Raw genomic sequence first — 19,050 nt, forward strand, 5'->3', positions numbered from 1 at the left:
ACTACGGAAAGGAGAAACATCACCCTGTGATAAAAGCTACTTTGGCTTTCTGGAAGGCTCCTGTGCAGGAATACAGGGAGGATCCTGAAAGCTAAAGGGCCAGTGCTCCGGAGGAGGAAGGAACTGTCTTTTGCCCATCCTTTGACTCACTCCCCCAAGCAGCACCTAGCACAGTGCCCTTAATAAATGCTCTGTAAATGTTTAATGGCTGAATGATAAACAGATACACAGCTATTTGTCATTCATTAAGAAACACATTTTTTACATAACACAGTAGAGGCAAAAACTGCATGATTTCAGGCAAATCTCCAAATTAATATTTCAGAAAGAAATACTTCATTTACAACACTCTGGTATCTTCAAATACATATATACACAAAGAGATTACTCATTCATCTATTTTTCTACAACTTCCCTTGAGTTTGGGGAAAGATACGCCTCTAAGCCCAGTGCACTGTAAAATATTTATTGCATTAAAATTATTTCTTATCTTTACAAAATGATAAAACCCAAGTTAGCTTTGAAAGGGTCTGGAGCAATCAGCCTTAATCTAGTTTTCACTTTAGTATTGATCAGCTATGGGATGTCGAACATACTATGTCCACCCCATTCTCTGAAGCCTTTATCTCTACAATTGTGCAAAACTGTCCTCCTGATTTAAAAGTAATGATTTCACAGGTGGATGAGAACTACAATAAGGCTGTTATCACCTGTTAAAAATATAGGCGCTTCTTTGCACCCCTGCCTAAGGTCCTGTCTCCAATTATGTTTCCCATACTGAATATGCAAATCCTCTCTCCCCAATGGGTTGATTCTGCTTGTATTAACCCTCCTTGGTCAGAGTCCTGCTGAAGGGTTGAGGGGACAGGCTCATGTCCAGATAGACCCAGAAGGACTGGTAGAGAGGACGGAATACCTCCCTCAGGTCAGTAGTGGAGAAATACAGGGGCTGATCCATGAGTTAGCACATACATAGCACATACATAGAAATTGTTAACCCATTGGTGTCTACTGCTTTAATCAACTCTACATGGGGAATTCACTCAGTCAAATTTCTGTTGATTTCTTTTCAGGGGGGAGAAGAGAGGAATAAAATGATATAAGGAAGTGGAGAAAGGAAGTTATTCACCCCATCATATATCATTTCTTCCTTATCAGTGTTTCAGTTTTTCTTGGCTTATTCCATTTCCTTCTTTCCCATCTACATTATAGACATCCCAGTATTATTTTTTCTTCTATATTAGTTGAGGTAGAAAAAGCTAGCTTCTGTATCTCAAATGTCAATGGCTTAACAGAAAAAGGTTATTTCTAACTCATGTCACAATCCAATGCAAGTATTACTAGTTGGGCAGTTCCCACATTGTCATCCAGGATCTAGGCTCCTCTGAGTCCTGAGACTTCTCTGCATGAATCTAATATATTAGAAAAGGGAGTGAGGATCACCCAGAGTCATTAAGGGCTAGCGATCTATATACAGTGTACATCATTTCCTCTCATATTTTACATGGAATAATCACATGCTCACACCTTATTGCAGGGGAGCCCAGGAACTACAGTCAAGTTGTGTGCCTAAGAAGATTAGAAATGAATGTTGGTGAGTGCTAGGGGTCTCTGCCACATCCTCCAAAGCTAAGGGCTTCCATGTTTTGATTTTCAATCAGGACAGCAAATCACGAAGTTACTGCAATAAATCTGAAGATGAATAAAGACTAAAAGAGAACAAGTGAGGATTCTGAAACTGACCATAGCATGACTAACACCTCCTCTAAATAACCCAAAAGGAAATATTCAGGCCGCAAATTAGAGGTTATTTGAATGAAGACAGAACTTTCTACTGACAGAAAGGAGCTGCTCTCTGACAGTAAAGTACTCAATTGGCTGAGTCACATAATTAGAGTTGAATGACAGGTGATACACTACCGCTCAGTCTATGAAATCATGCTGCTACTCAGGAGAAGTTTAAAAAATGAGACCACTGGAACAGGTGCAGTGGGAGAGGTTGCAGCATTCCCCATGTGTCTACAGACATATGTCTAGGCTTTGGAAGATGGTGGGTTTAATGGAAAGAGAGCAGATTCTGGAGGTAGAAAGTTTGATTTTAAGTCCTGGGCCTGTCATTTACCAGGCTTGTAGCCTTGTGTAAATAACTCAGCCTCTTCAAGCCTGATTTTCTCATCAGTAAGATGGGTATAATAATGATACCTTTCTCACAGAGTGAGTGGGAAGAGTAAATAATTTGTGTAAAAGTGATTGGCATGAAACTTAGCATAGAGTACATGTCCAATAGAGGGCCTCTTTTAAAAATTATTTGCAGGCTAATTTCAAAATGTGGGACCTGCTGCTCTAGCCTGCCACCATTTCTCAGATACTCAACCAAGTAAAGGGGGAAAGAGGAGGCAATGAGGTCAGAGAGCTAACAGGGACTTGTGGGCCACTGTAATGGCTTTGCCTGCTATTCTGAGTGAAGTGGAAGAACCTTGAAGATAATATTAGTACCTACCTCCTATGTCTGTCTTGAAGATTAAATGAAATGATATTTGTCAATGCTTAGCTCAACGACTGGCACATACACATCAGCTCTTACGATACACGGTACTGAAGAGATGAAAGTGGTGCTGGCTGGGTACAGACAAAGGGGAAAGAAACTGTGGCATCCCTGTGGCTGACCTGTCTTTTAAGTCACATAGAGGGTGGGGTGGGGATGCAATGGAAGGCTTGAGGCAACTCACAAAGGCCTGGCAACGCTGCCATAGTGGATGCTGTCATCCTAAGTCCAGCCTCACAGGGAGACGGCTGAAGACAGGATGAGATCATGCCTGGAAAGTTATTTGTGCTCCAGAAGAGAAAGATGTCCTGAAAATTTAAGTTGCTATTATTTTGAAAGCCAAATGTCAGGCTTTGAAATACAGCCTGCCTCTCTCTTCAATATCTAGTTATGTTTCCACAGCACAGGAAGAAAGGGGGAAAAAAGGCAACTGCTTATACGCAGTAGTATTTCTGGTAACTGAACTTATTAGTTTAAAAGGCAATATTTACAGAGCTCACAAAACAGCATGCTTTCTGTCCACAGAGACCTGTTTTAATTAAAGCTCTACCTTTAAAATTCATTAAAGTAATCAGTTCTAAGAGATTAGGAGCCCGAATATTAGATTTCAACATATGAGTGCTACGTATTCCCTTCTGCAGGTGCAGGAGGCAATGATTTAAACAATCGTGAAGATCTCTTTTTTCATTTGATTTCAGTTATATTTAAAGGCACTGACTCGCTAGCCTGAGGAATTTCACTTTTTTATTAGGCATGAACAGCTCAGTTGCCTATTATGTAGATCACCTCATTATTATCGTCACCTGGGCAGAGCCATGACTCAGAAGCTGGAGCTGGCTCTCCCAGGGAAGAGAGGATGGAAAGGGGGCAGTTGACTATTGGTAGACAAAACGTCACCATATTCGCTTGCCACAAAGAGTCTTTGCTCTTATACCCTGGATAAGGGTTGCAGGAAAGACAGATGGCTAGAAGAGCTCAGTGGGGCAGCTTAGAATGGTGATGATGTAATAACAATAGCAATCACAACAATTACTATGACAACGTATGGAGCATTTATATGTGTTAGGTATACACACTATATGTTGTAAGCCTCATAACAACCCTATGAAGTGGGCACTTTTGTCACCCTCATTTCTTAGATGAGCCTTAAAGAGGCTAGGTCTCTTTCCAAAACTCACATAGAGATTAAGTGATAGGAAAGCAGTGTAGGATTGGCTTTGGGATTCCATTATGGTCACTTTCTTGATGTGAGCTCTTTGACTTCGTTCCCCTGGGCTTTGGTTTGCTTGTATGTATAACAGGAGTGATTATATCTGCCTTTACAAGGTTGTGGCAAGGATCAGATAAGGAAGCACAAGTAAAGCATGTAGCGCAGAGCCTGGCACAGAGGACACGCCCAATGTGGGGTAGTGACTTCTATCATGAGACCATGAAACATGAAGCTATGTATCCAACTGTCAGAGAACCATCACTCCTGTGCCTCAACTACCCCCTTACAACCTTGATTGGGAGGCCAGAGTAGGGGGCAGGAAAGGTGCCCTGCAAAGGGATGATGGGAGTTTAAATCAGCTTGTGTTAGGTTGTAGGAGAGCCCTGGGGGTGAGGAGGCTGTGGCAGCTAATGTAACAGCCCTTCTCATCACAGAGGAAGTGAAGCAGAGGTTTCATAGAAGGCACTGAGGTAGGTATCCTAGGTCCAGGCTGACAAGGTAGAACAGTGAGACCAGGGAGACAACAGCTTCAGCCACTTCTCCCAGGAAAACAAGCTGTCACTGCCAGCTAGAAAGACTAAGAAAGGCTCTTAATGGCACTCTTGCCCCACCTCCTCAATTTACACATGGGGATACCAAGGCCACAGGGTATAATCACATAGTTGTAAGTCTATTCCATTTTCTTTAAGGTCCAGAGAGCAAATCTCAACACAAGAGTTCAAGATGACTCTGCCACCTTCCTAGTTGCATGGCCCTGATAAAATTACCTAATTCCTTCATGCCACAGTTTTCTCACCTATAATGAAGCACTTACTTCACAGAGTTTTTCAAGAATTAAATGAGACAGACAATGTCTTTAAAACCCTTACCACAGTGCTTGGCATCTGGTAAGCATTCAATACATCAAAGCTGCTACTTATCTGTTCCAAATTCCAGGGAACTTTACCCCCTGTCACAATCGCCTTCTCTGCTATCCCCCTCCTCTGCTGCCCCTAAAAGCCAGCCTTCAAAGCTTGCCTAGATGCCTGTTGTTACTCACTCCCATCACCTGCAGCAGTTAGGCCCTTACTACTAATGCCCACACTGGAAAGGTGTCTATTCTGTGGGCCCCTGGTGAATGGAGGGCCTGCCTCAGTGTTTCTGCTCTGGGAGCCACCCAGACACAGCTGAGCCCCAGAGAGATTAGCTCCCAGAAGTGCCTTATGAACAAGCCTGGCTTACCAGCTATAGTTTCTCTTGCTGAGAATATGGACATGCTTCTTGCAGGCTTGGTACTCAGTAACAGGCTACTACAGTTTTCTTTCTTGTTGTCCCTGAGGTGAGGCTGATGCTTACTCCTGAACCCAACCCCCTTACTGCTTCTCCAGTCACTGAGCTGGGCACTGAGACTGCAGTGATAAGCAAAATCGAAGTAGTTTCTGCCCTCAGGGATCCGAAACAACACTTGATTAAACAAGAAAAAACAACACAGGATGATTAAAGATATTTATTTACTTATTTAACCAGTATGAACTGAGCCCATATTTTGTGCCAAGTCCTATGCTAGGCATCAAAAATATGATGGTAAACCAAAAGCAGACACTGTCCCTGGCTGTATGATACTTAGAGTCTACAGAAGGGGACTGTATAATTGGACTTACATATACTTCTTGTATTACTTCTCTGACATCTAAGGGATGGGAAGAAAAGGAATGGGTTGCTAAGAGAGCAGAACCTGACCAAGCCTGGAGTATTGGAGAGGTTTCCCCAAGAAGGTAATGCTTGGCCTGCACTCTGAAGAATGCAGTTATCTAGGCACAGGCAGCAAGAGGCAGGGTAGTGGGTGAGAGAAACCATTAGAGGCAGAGGAAACATGAGGGAAGACCTGAAGAAAGGAAATCATGTGGCAAGTTTCAGGAGTTGAGAGATGGCCGGTGTGTCTGGGTGTAATCAGCAAAAGGAAGAATGGCACAAAATGAGGTGATGATGGTTAGTGGTCTCAGATCATACAAGGCCTTGTGTCCATGATAAGGACTTTAGACTTTCTTTTAGGGGGTATGAGGAGTTGTTGATGGATTTTAAGTCAGAGGGTGACCTGACCAGACTTGCTTTTGAAAGATCTGGCTGCTATATGAAAAATGAATTATGGAAAAGGCACATCAGAGGGAAAGTGCAGAGACTAGTTTAGATGCCATTATCCAGTGAGAGATGGTGATAGCTTGGACTAGGGGGCTGGTAAGAAGGAATGACAGAAGTGGGTTGATTTGATAAAGATGTCAGAGTTATAACTGAATAGATTTGGTGATGAATTAGAAGTGGAGTGTGAGGGACAGGGAAGTGTCAGGGATTACTCCTTGCTTCCAGGCTTGCACACTGGGTGGATGATAGAGCCATTCACTGAGATGGAAAACACAGGAGGAAGGGCAAGTTTGGAGTGGGATGAGAGGATGGAGGGTTCATTTTGAGCTATGTTGAACTGAGGTGCCTTTGAGACATGGAAGTGTACAGTTCCATAGACAGATCTGGAGCTCAGAGGAAGAACACAGCCCAGAAATAAAAACTTGGATGCTGTCATTTCATCACAAAGGTGATTTGAAGCCAGGGAGGGAATAAATTCATTTAGGAAGAGTGGAAAGTAAGAACAAAAGAGGACTAAATATAGAACTCTGATAATCTCTAACAGTTAATTCAGGTAAAGGAGTATAAACTGAAGAGACTGAGAAGAACCAGCCAGAAATGAAACTAGGAAAGAGAGTGCTTCAAGGAGCGAGTGGTCAACAGTAGCTCCTGGGACAGACGTCAAGTAAGATGGGATTGAAAAATACTCATTATATTTAGCAACATAGAGGTTATTGGGCAGGGTGAAGAACTGGCTCAGCCTCTCCTGCCCTCCTCTTTAGCTGAGAGGCATTCTTTTGCTGACTGGCCTTAGGTTGTGGAATCCAACCTCAAGTTCTTCACATGTCTCTTTGCCCTTTGTCCAGGCCCAACCACGTGTTGAGGAAAACTCCAGCGGTTGCACAGGACCACCCTTAGTACTATTCATTAAGTTTTATAGGTCTCTGGGTTACTCCCAACTCATTGGTGTTCCAGGCATCATTTTTATAACTACCACTTATCACTAATTTGGTCTTAATTTTGGCTTCATGTTATTTTCCTTTTAAAAGCTAATAGTTATGCATTAGCTATAATTTATTCCTACAATTACTTTAGAAGGGCTCAGCAATGATAGTAGTTTTCAACCCTATACTATAAAATGTGTTTTCTAGGATATTATAACCACATAAATAAATGAATGAACAAATTATTCAAAGCAGAATGCTGTTAGACTCCAGGCATCCCATCTTATTCTTTAGTACTCCAGGTACCTTCACTTTCAGGTACCTTCCATTAACGTTCCTCATCCCTATATGGATACATAAAAATTAAGGCACAAGCCTGTATTATCATAGGGGTAGACAAAAGTTTTCAGGTTCATCTTGGGAAATTTGATGATGCAAAAGTCACTGAGGAATGGGTGGCTATTTAAAACCACAGAAATTCATAATTTAATAAACCAAATGCAGGATCATAACTCAATTTCTGTTTCAAAATCAGTTGTGGTTTTCTCATATAGAAAATCAGAACATATTAAGGGTGGATTTACCTCACATTGTATAGGTTCATCCATTAACATCTCTTCTGTGGATTATCATCAAGTTTGGTTTCAAAGATGCCATTATCGACTGCTTAACATTTGGGCAAAGTGGTTCCCTCTTACCCTGCACTTGTGTTTGAATCTATTAGGAATGTAATTGAATGTTATCTACCCAGGTTGGCATCACAAAAATACCATATAATTGTGGGTAAGGAAGACAATACCAAATATGATGTGTGCATATCCTATATTATGGATGTGTGGCATAAAGTCTGGCAGCTCCTTCAAGGAATTTTGCCCATTGTTCTGAACTCCAGGCCCCACTCAGCAACCTGGGAAATATACACTCTCAGTAAGCTGAGCACTTCCTATCAAATAACTTTAAAAAACAATTACCATGTAACACTGTGCCCTCACAGCAATCTACCTGGTTTCCACTCCCTTTGCTAGAACCCAGTCTCAACTCAGATAAGGATCTGCTTCTAGAAGTCTTACTTCCCACTGGCTGGCCTCCCTGGTTCTCCTAAGGTTTTCTGGTTTGTGTCCTTGTTTCTTCTAGTGATCTTTTAAAAAGCCTTCTCATTTAAGAAAAAGGCCAACCGCACAGTGATCACCACTCATGAAGAGACCCATCTCCTTCTTTGTAAACTCCCTTACTCTGCATTGCTGGTGATCAATGAAACAGACCTCGAATAAGTTAGAGTCACTAATGCTGTGGCCCACACTTATTGTCCTTCCAATCACACTTGATAATTGGGACATTCTTTTTCAGAAGACTATACCCTAAATCTCCACAGGCTTCTCCAGACCCTTGTTTATGTCTTAGTTATCCAGAAGGGACCACCGAAGTACAATACGTTCATTAGTCTACCAGGAAGCAAAGAACCCCTAACACCCATTAGAGGTTTGGCTTTTTTTTTAAAAGGTAAAATTTTCTGATTTCAACTGATTTCCTTATTAAAGATTTCAGTCCTGTAACTCCAATTTAAAAAATGAAAGAAAACTCTTCCTCCACTATTTGAAAAGCACAGGGCCAACTATTTCATTTTGCAAAGGAAAATAAAAGCAAAACCAAAACCAAAAGTCTTACTGTCATTATCTTAATATTAAACACCTGGCTTCCCTTTTATTTCAAGATCCACTGGATTTTTATCATTGTTAGTTTTGAAAATCTCCTACAAAGTTTCCAAAGCTTGATGTTACAAGGTTAAGTGGTTCCAAAGTCAAGTCAGTATTTCCCAGGACTCATTAAAATGGGATATGAATTTCTAGGTGAGCTGTGCTCTACAATGAATAGCTTATAAATAAGCAATACACTTGTGATTTGGGGCATTACTGATACACCCTCTTTAAGAAAATCCTACCCACAAAACTCAGAAACAATAGATTAGAGCGTTTATTTGCATTACAAAAGGCCTCTTCAGTTTACAAGAAGGTTCACCACAAGGCTTCTTTAATGAGAGAGCATTTGGACAAGATTTCTGTTTGCAAAACAAAAACATCAATTTGTACCAGAGTTACAGGAACTCTCTAATGGGTAATATGAGATCCACCCTCTGTTAGATGATTTATCTTGGGGCAGCTGGGATTGAAGGCCACACTCAGGAATGTGCTAGCTGACTCCACCAGGACCCTGGAATCCACTGAGTAATTCTAAACTCATATTTCTCAAATGCTGCGCTCTCCTTATGTTTTCTGACTGCACCTGTGTGGAAGAGTATCCTCAGGAAATAATTTTTAAGGGACATTTCAACTCAGATAAAATCTGGCCCAACCGTGTCATCCCAAACTTGAGAAATCATACCACTTTTACTCTTCCTTTTTCCAGGGAAGTTTGGTGGTCACTTCCCCCCAGATCCATTGGGTGTGACCTTAATGCTCATCTGTAGAGACAGGTCTCTATATCCCTGCTCTGATATTGAGTTTAAATGAAATTGCTTTAAGTCTCCATTTAAAATTTTTGTTAATGATTGGCTTTAAACATCCACAAAGGCTCTTTTCTGGTATAAGCCCCAATTTGTAACTGGAAGCCCTGCCAAATAAGGTCATTTGTTAATTTAAGCAAGTATTAAAAGAAGCTCTAAAGCATATTTTCATGATGTTACATTTCTTTACACTTAGTAGTTTCCAGAGAAAGAAGGAAATGACATTTAAAAAAGAACCATTTTGTAATTCCCCAAAAAGAAAATCAATGAACAATCTTTACCATTCAAGGGCCTATTCTACTGTGGTGGGACAGCTTCTCCTTCAGTTTCAACTGAGGGAAAAAATAGGAAGAAACAAAGTGAGCATCACATAAACGTTCACTGCTTCCCTTGCTCTGGAGATGAGCTGGAAAGGCAGCTGGAAGCAGTTGAGCATATTATTAGAAAGAGCCTGTGGATCTTGGCAGCTCAGTAGACCTGGGTGTGAATCATAGCTCCAACATTTATTCCCTGTGGAACTCGGACAAGTGAATGCATCTATCTCATGAGACGGTTCCTCATCTGGGAAACTAGGAGAATACTGTCAACCTTGCAGGGTTGTTGTGTTAAATGAGATGGTGTATGTAAAAGTTTTAAAGAGCACAGAGCCTGGCACATAGTAGGCACTCAAGAAATGTTGAATTAATGAATGACTACATATAAATATTGACACTGAAGCTGTCCCTTTAATTCTTTCTAAAGCTTAAGCATAGTCAAGAGAACAGATTAATGAAAAATAGACAGATAATTAGGCTTTTGAAGCAAATCTTAGACTAAAGAAGGATTTGATTCTCAGATAACATTTACAGTAAGTTAACAAGGATGGTCTAATCAAAGCCTGTAAGCAAAACCAGACTCAGATTAAATGGGGGTGATTACCACTGAGAGATGGTAAGATTATCATCTCTGCAGTTAAGCCCAGAACTTTCGCTCATAGAACCAGTGCACAAAGTGATAGCACGACTTCTTTACATACAACTTACCTGAGAGGAAAAATAGTGCCAGTGGAGACCCTGCTAGTCTTATTACCTCAAAAATGCAGTATCCATGATAACAGCCCTTTGTAATCATTGTCAGTTACTGAACTTGGTTCTTTACGAGAATGCAGAAGAGTCCAATGTTGTCCCTTTCAAGTCTGACTCCCAGTTATAGAGGTTTCAAGAACAAGGTGAAATCCTTCTGAGGGTCTCCTTATAGCATCAAGCCCTTTGGCTGCTCTTCTTGTTGTCTTGAATTAGTTTAGTGAGAAACACATTGTTCGAAATAGAGTGATATTAACAGGTGTTCTACAAAGCAAAACAAAACAGCATGAAACTTTCTTTGGCTCAATAAAACTTTTTCTTCATGCAGTTTGGTATTAGAGAAAATGTTAGCTGACCTCTCCAATTCAAGCCACACCAGCAACCCTTTGCCCTGTCCTGCAAATGAATTTACCGTGTTTCCCCGAAAATAAGACAGGGTCTTATATTTATTTTTCCTTAAGAACACACCCTAGGGCTTATTTTCAGAGGATGTGTTATTTTTTTAAGTACGGTATAACAATCTACATTTATTCAAATATAGTTAAGTCGTCTTCTTCTGGAACATCATCATAAGTCTCCAAACCCCGAATTCCATCCTGAATTTCTTGCGACTCTATTTCCTTTAGAACCATTGACCCCAATCTCTCATGTGGAGCAATAGAGCTCTCATGGGGCAGATGAGAAGGGCTGCTTGTCTTCTTTACTGCTCCACGATGAAATGCATGGGTTGTGCAGATAGGCTGCATAGCCACGCCCGTCACTAGGTCTTATTTTCAGGGTAGGGCTTATATTGCACAAATGCTTAGAAATCCTACTAGGGTTTACTTTATGGGTAGGTCTTATTTTCAGGGAAACACAGTACTTTATTTGAGAGTGAATGACTTGTTTTCCTGTGTTCCCTTCACCAGAAATCAAGGCAGACTTTCTCTCCCTTTATTTGCTTATGAGAGAATTCATAGCCTTGTGCCATAGAAATGTGCTGTGGGCTCCAAAGTACTCTTTATGCAGGGACTCCATTCTGGCCACCTCAGAGCTCTTCAGGCAAACATGAAGATTAGGTTTCATTTGTCCTTGGGCTACACTAACTACCACAGGTAGTGTTTCTTACCTGCAGTTCACCTTTCACCTTCTACAGGTACCATTTATGTATGACTTCATCAAGTGTTTACTGAGCACCACAAAGAGGAACACATTTGTTTGGCAAATTTGGGTAGATTATCTGAACATTCTCAATTCACTTCAGGCTTCCTTTTTCTTGACAGCAGTTGTGTTCATGAGAGCAGGTGTTCTACTCTGTTCCTCCAAGTCAGCGGCCTGTCCTGCTCCTGTGCTGTCTATTTTTAGGTGAAGTCTGCTTACCTTTCGCAATCCATTTAATAGACACTTTGACTTTCTCATTAATCTAGGTCCTCTAGCCTGTCCTCCATCAATAATGAAATGTATTTTAAAGTATTTACTGTTTTGTGTATTTCTCAATGTGTTCAGAACCTGGATGATAAAATGGACTGCTATTTAGTGGGGCCTTTGGAAGACCCCCATGAGCACCAACTGCATTATGTGCCAGGTACATGGTCTAAGTTGTGGGAATATAATTGTAATCATTGTAAACAAAGGTCTTGTCTTCATGGAGCTTATATATCTATATCTCCCAGGAGACATTTTTAGTATGGATTGCATTTCTCTCATCATCACTTGTGCAGCATGTTATCTCCACAGAATAGGCCACTGGGGTGGCTCCCCAGCCATATGACATCAGTGGCAGAGCCAGATATTCTGCCCTGCTTTTTTGCTCATTCCTTTTCCTAAAATGGTTTTGCTTGGAATTGTATCCCTAAAGGATGAGACTGTTGCTGAAATAGAGATGGACTCCTACCTATTATACCTAATGTCAAAACTTGGCACTTTTTTCCTTTATTCCTTTATTTTATATTGTTCTCTTTTTGTTTAGAGATCACATCAATGCCCTGTGGCAGAGTCAAAGCTTTTGAAGGTTCACTGTTTAGGATTCATCATTACTTCAAAGTCTTGGAAACTTTCAGCCTTGATCAAATATCAGATATAAATTTCCAAATAAAACCAGAGTTTCCAAAAATATTCTATATGGTGCACTGTGCTTAAAGTTCTGAGGTCATTTCAATGTTCTTAGGTGTGCAAGTCCAGAACCACAGCTGGGAACCAATTATAATTTTAATGGATATGTTGGTATTACCTCCAATAAGTAGTCTCGGTCAACACGTTTTGACTGAGAGCCAATGATGCATGCACAAGTGAGGTAACTGTCAAGCCCTGCTTGCTCCAGCTCTGCCCAGTTTTTGGTACAAAAGCCTATAAAATATATGGAGAGCAGGATACCAGAAGCCCAGTCTCCACCAGGGGTAGACATAATCTCAGTCTTGCTGCCTGAAACTTGCTCCCTGGTATATCTAAGATAAGATTTTGGGCACTCATATGCCAACTGAAATACATATGGCCTCCCCTCCAAACTTCATTATATATGACAAACCACAGTTTCTCATTATCATTCCAGTTTCCCACAGGTACTGGAGCCTTGCTCTTCTCCTACTGTTCACATTAGCATATTAAAAGAAACTCCCATCAGCACCATGACAGTTGACGAATGCCAGGACAACTCCCAGAAGTTACTCTATATCATCTAGAAACAGGAGGGAGCCTTGGTCCAGGGAACTTCCTACCCCTTTCTCAGAAATCTTATGGATAATCCTCCCTCCGCTTAACATAAAATTAAATACACAGTATAAAATAAGACCCCAGAAATGTACAAAGTGCTACGCTCTGTTGCTCTGAGAGAGAGCCACTGCTCTGCCTATGGAGAAAGCCTTCCTTCTGTTTCTTTGTTACTTCAATAAACTTGCTTTTTCTTTACTCTATCAGCTTGCTCTAGAACTCTTTCCTGCACATAGCCAAGAACCCACTTGGCCTTCAGCCTGCACTCCAGTTTTGGGGTCCATTTTCCTGTACCATCTTGGGACAGCATATAGTGAGGGAGAGCAGGTGACAGGGATCCATTTTGATCTTTTTCCAATAATGGTGATATATAGGTCTCATGAATAATTGTGAACCAGGAGATAGGAAATGAACACTGGCTAAGCATTTTTCATTCACCATTAATTGATTGTTTACTCATTTCTTCAACAAACATTGAGCACCTGAGCTTCTGGGGATGCAGGGCTAAATGAGCAAGGTCTCTTGTCCCAAGGAGCTCATTAACAAGCATTAAGAGGTGTTAGGTTTCACCGAAAAACATAATGAAAAGTGGGGATGTGGTGGCGGAGGTGTTTCTAAATAGCACCCTCCCTTCAGGTATAAATTATTTGTTTTCAAACTGGACCTGGAGCCACAAGGTTCCACTTGGGTGTTTCTGGGACTGTTATGGGAAGAAAGTAGTTGAGGCTGGATGGATGAGACATTAATTACAGCAGCTCTGCTTCAATGCAATGTATACATTGGGATTCTTCACATGGTTTCACTTGAAAAAAGTAGTTTTACTAGTTGTGGTAGGCTGAATAACGACTCCTCCCACCAATAAATCTGTAACATCCTAATCCATGGAGCCTGTAAATATGTTACCTTATAAGACAAAAGGGACTTGGCATATGTGTTTAAATTAAGGATCTTGAAATGGGGAGATTATCCTGGATTGTATGGGTGGGACCAAAGTAATCACAAAGGTCCTCATAAGATGGAGATAGGAGAGTCAGAGTCAGAAAGAGAGAAGGCAATATGACAATGGAAGCAGAGGTTTGACTGATGCAAGAAGGAATATGGGTGGCCTCTAGAAGCTGGTATAGGCAAGGAATGTATTCTTCCCTAGAGCCCCCAAAGGGCCTCTACACAGCCCTCTGGACACCTTGATTTTAGCCCAGTGAATCCCATTTTGGACTTTTGACATTCAGAACTTTAAGATAATAACTTTGTGTTGTTTTGGCCACAATGTTTGTGGTGAGTTGGTACAGCAACAGTAGGAAACTAACACATTAGTATAAAACATGATGTTTGAAGGTCTATCTAATCAAAGCCAGACCTCTTTTAACCTAGAAATTGATGTTTTCCCACAGCAGTGCTTCTCCATGACTCTTTCTAGGGCCCTTCTAATCCTGAGACTGCAAGTAGAATTCTAGGTATGAGCTACCTAAGGGCCCCAATTTTGAGATGATTCTGGCCCCACCAGCTTCTCCAGGCCAGAAGTTGATTGTCTCTTTTCTCAGGTACAGATCATAAACACCTAGTTTTTCCCTCTGTAAGAGCACTGACCCACCTCTGCAAGCCATTGCTAGTTAGTTAACAATCTGAAAAGGATATGAGAATGCTTATTCTTCTCCTTCCTATTTTCTAACCTGGCTATGTTAACAGCTAATCAGAAATTAATGCTATGAGTAGGCACTCTTCTGACTCAAGAGGGAGCAAGTCAGCAAAATATTTAAGTGACCATTTTATTGCTCGCCTCAACTCCAACAAGGTTAATGAGCATGATCAGGGAACTTAGTTGTCATCATTTCCCATTGGGATCTTGGCTGCTCTTGAATCTAAAACAAACCAGGAAATAAACAGTGCATGGTAAAAACTTGTTACATAGGTCAAGGAATGTTTTTCTTCAGTGCCTCTTTCCATTTGGAGCAGGGCAGAGGTGAGGAAGCCTCAATTAGATTCAAGTTATAGTCCTTGTTCTGCTACCCACTTGCAATGTGAGTTTAAGTCCCTCAGTTTACTTATCTGTAAAATTGAGATGAAGAGGTTAACGTTGAAGAATATTTTCATCTTTGGCAGTCAGAATAAAAGCCTCCCCGATTTTTAGATTTCATGGACCAATAAAATTTCCCCCAGTATACATAAGTATACATAAATTGAATATATACCACACATGTAGGATTTATAGATACATACATGTAAATATATATTCATAAACATATATAAGTAAATATTCATGTATATATAAAATATATATTTATAAACATAAATATATAAATCCTACCCTATAGAATATTTATATGTAGGATTTATATATGTTTATATATGCATGCATATGCATATAGGATTTATATATGTGTATATCTGTGTATATGCACATATATGTGTGCATATACATATATACACATAAATATACATGTACATAGTATCTGCAAACTTTAACTGCCAAGTGAAGGCATTTTTAAAAACTACCACCATAATTTTATAAAAGAAAAGACATTTTATCATCAAAAAAGTTGGAAGGGCATAATCTCAAAATAGAGGACAGTTCATTATGTTGAATCATTTTAACTTTATTAAGAATCTCACTATTTTGACTTTATTTTTTCTTATTTAGATATAGATATGGGAAATATTGTCTAACACTGGCAAAGTCCCTCAGACCCACCTTTAGAATTCAATGTTCTATAGCACTCAAACTTTCTGCTTTCTCTCCTTAAGTCCCCCTGGGTGGGTGATTGGTTCCACCAAATCTGCTCACTGCTGTTCCGGTCAGAATCTCATCAAGGGAGATACCATTAGGCTTTTTCCTCTCCAGAAGAAAAAAAACCCAAGCTCTGCCTAAAAGCCTCAGCAGAGAACAAGAAAGAGATAAAGTGGCAAAAGAAGCTGGGTTTGATGAGTTGGAAAAAAATCAAACAAACAAATCAAAAGAACATGTGTGAGTGTGCACACATACACATTCCAAAAGAAGAATGTAGGAAATTTGAAGTTTGGCCTCAGGCATCTGAAGCTGGTTCTTATTCATGTGACTCAGTTCACAGTGGAAAATGCCATGCCCCAGGTCATTCCATGCCTAAGGGCAGGCTGGGCAGCTGTTTTAAAGTCAGGCCTGTCTCAGCATTTCAATGAATGCCCCTGAAATAGTTCCAGCTCAGAAATGTTGGGGCTGCGTATTGATTCAGAGGATGGTTCCCTGACCAGTGTTGCCACATTGTACTTTTTCTCTCATAGATTTAGAGAGGTTAGGAGACTTACCCAAAGTCACAAGTCGGTCAGTGGGAAAGCTGAGATCCCATTGAGGACTGCTGAAATACAATGCCTATGTTCTTAACCACAGCATTATACTGCCTTCCAAATAGTTCATTGTTTCTGGAACATAGGCTGCATGGTGGTTTTGGTTGCCCATTCATCAACAAGTATTTTTTTAATCCAAATAATACAATGAGAATGATAAACCAATTGTGGCAAATCTGGGTGAGGAATAATTGGGAGTTCTTTGTAGCTATTTCTATAAGTGTGAAATTATTTCAAAATAAAATGTTGCCAAAAAAAAAAAAAAAAAAAGACCGAGGAAAACTTTAAATCTGCCAGGTTTGTTGAAAATTATCACTAAGACCAGGATGGGTTGGATGCTTATTATGTGTCAAATACTGTGTCAAACACTTTAATGCATCATTTCATGTTATACAAGAGCACATGGAGTTAAGTAATACAATTATCCTTCATTTATAAATGAGGAAACTGAGGTACTGAGAAATTAAGTAACCTGACATAGGTCACCAACTAGTAAAGCCCAGGCTTGAACCATGATCTAGATTAATGCTTTCCTACTATAACACACTGCTTGGATATAAGCCATTAATATTTTAAGCATATAGATGTGAATAGATAATACAACAAATCTCCATTTGCTCACATTCACTGCCATCAAATCTTAACTTTAGGTCATATTTGCTTCAGACCTTATAGTTTTAAGACATATAAACCATTTCAGAAAGTGTTGAGAACCCAATTGTATCCTCCCCAATTTCATTCCCCACTTGTCTCTTCTTCCTATTAGTTAGGAAATCAGTAATAAAGTTCCCATGCATATTTCTCATAATTTTACACCATACATATACACCCATAAATAATACATACTATTGATTTGTGTGTTTTCAACATTTAACAAATGAGGTCATACTATATCATGAGGAAACTTTTTTTTTTTTTTTACTCAATATTATGTTTTCAAGATGTTGTATGGTGTCTCTGTGCAGAATTTTTTCATTACAAAATTAAGTTTATCAGTCGTTCCCTTTATGGTTCCCTTTATGGTTTATTGTCTTAGTCTATTTTGTGCTGCTATAACAGAATACCTGAGACTGGGTAACTTATGAACAGAAATTTATTTCTCACAGTTCTGGAGGCTAGCTAGGAAGTCCAAAATCAAGGCACTGGCAGGTTGGTTGTCTGGTGAGCACTGCCTTCTGCTTCCAAAATGGCACCTTGATGCTGCATCCTCCTGAGGAGAGGAACGCTGTGTCCTCACATCATAGAGGGCAGAAAGACAGAAGGGACAAACTCCCTCCATCAAGCCCTTTTATCAGGACACCTAATCCTACTCAAAAGGGAGGAGCCTTCATGGCCAAGTCACTACTTAAAGGCCCCCACCTCATAACACTATCACATTGGCAACACCTGAATTTTGGAGGGACACATTCAAATCATAGCACCTATGGTCATAAACATTTTCTCTTGTGTTGTTTGGTTTTCCTATTATGTGTAATGGAGGTTTAATTTTATCTTTCCCCATATGTATAACCATTCTACTGGAACCTTATATTGAATAATACACTTCTTTTCTCCCACTGATCTGAAATGTCACCTCTGAAATACATCCAAGTTCTATGCATATATAGGTATACTTCTGAGCTCTCTATTCTAGTTCATTGGTGTTTTTGTCTGTCCCTGCACCAAGACATAGCATCATTATTACTTTAGCTTTATAGGAAGTTTTAATAAAAGTGAGGGCAGGATCCTCTACTTAGTTCTCCCAAAATCTCTTAGGTATTTCTCCTCCAATTTTATATTCTCTGAAACAATTTGTAAAAGATAAGAATTATCTGATCCTTGAAGATTTGGTAAAACTTTTCTGTAAAACTGCCTGAGCTTAGTGTCTTTTAAGGTAGAAAACATTTGAATACCAATTCAATTTCAGTGATGTTTATTGGTTTATGGAGTTTGTGTTTTCTTCTTTTGTCACATTTAATATATTTTCTAAGAAATTTATAAGTTTTCAAATTTATTGGCATGAAGTTATAATTTTATCTTATGATCATTGAAATCTCTGATTTATCTGTACAATCATTGTATTTCCTATTTTGTTCCTAAAATTATCTGTGTCTTTTCTTGACCATTGTTGATATTTTCTCATTGTAATCATTCTCTTTTCCCCCAAAGAACCAATTTTTTATTTTGTTGATCCTCTCTATGGTTTCCTTGTCTTCTACAGAATTTATTAATTTCTGCTCTTATTTTTATAATTTCCTTTCTAATTTACTTTGCTGTTTTTCCCCCCTCTGGTTTCTTGATTTGAACACCTAACTCATTTTTTCAATCTTCCTGAAGGTTTTTATTAAATGTAATTAAGAAAGTGTACAATTGCCTTTATTACTTTAGCAAGATAACACTAAATTTTATAGTATAATACCTTTATTATAATATACATTTGGGGTTTTTGAATTTGATAGAAAACTTATAAAAGTAATAAAAGAATTCCTGTGTACCACAACCCAAATTCCACAAATGTTAACATTTTCCCTTTTTTATTTAATTTTTTTATTCTCTTTCACACACACGTACACATGCAAACACACACATCTGTATATATTATATGTATGTGCTAAACTTCTTTGTTGAAAGAAAGTTGCTAGTAAAAACCCTCTTTATGTTTTATAATTTAGTGTGTATTTTCTAAAAACAAGGTAATTCTTTCACATAAT

The sequence above is a fragment of the Microcebus murinus genome, chromosome X (genome assembly GCF_040939455.1).
Source record: "Microcebus murinus isolate Inina chromosome X, M.murinus_Inina_mat1.0, whole genome shotgun sequence".
Classification (NCBI taxonomy): domain Eukaryota; kingdom Metazoa; phylum Chordata; class Mammalia; order Primates; family Cheirogaleidae; genus Microcebus; species Microcebus murinus.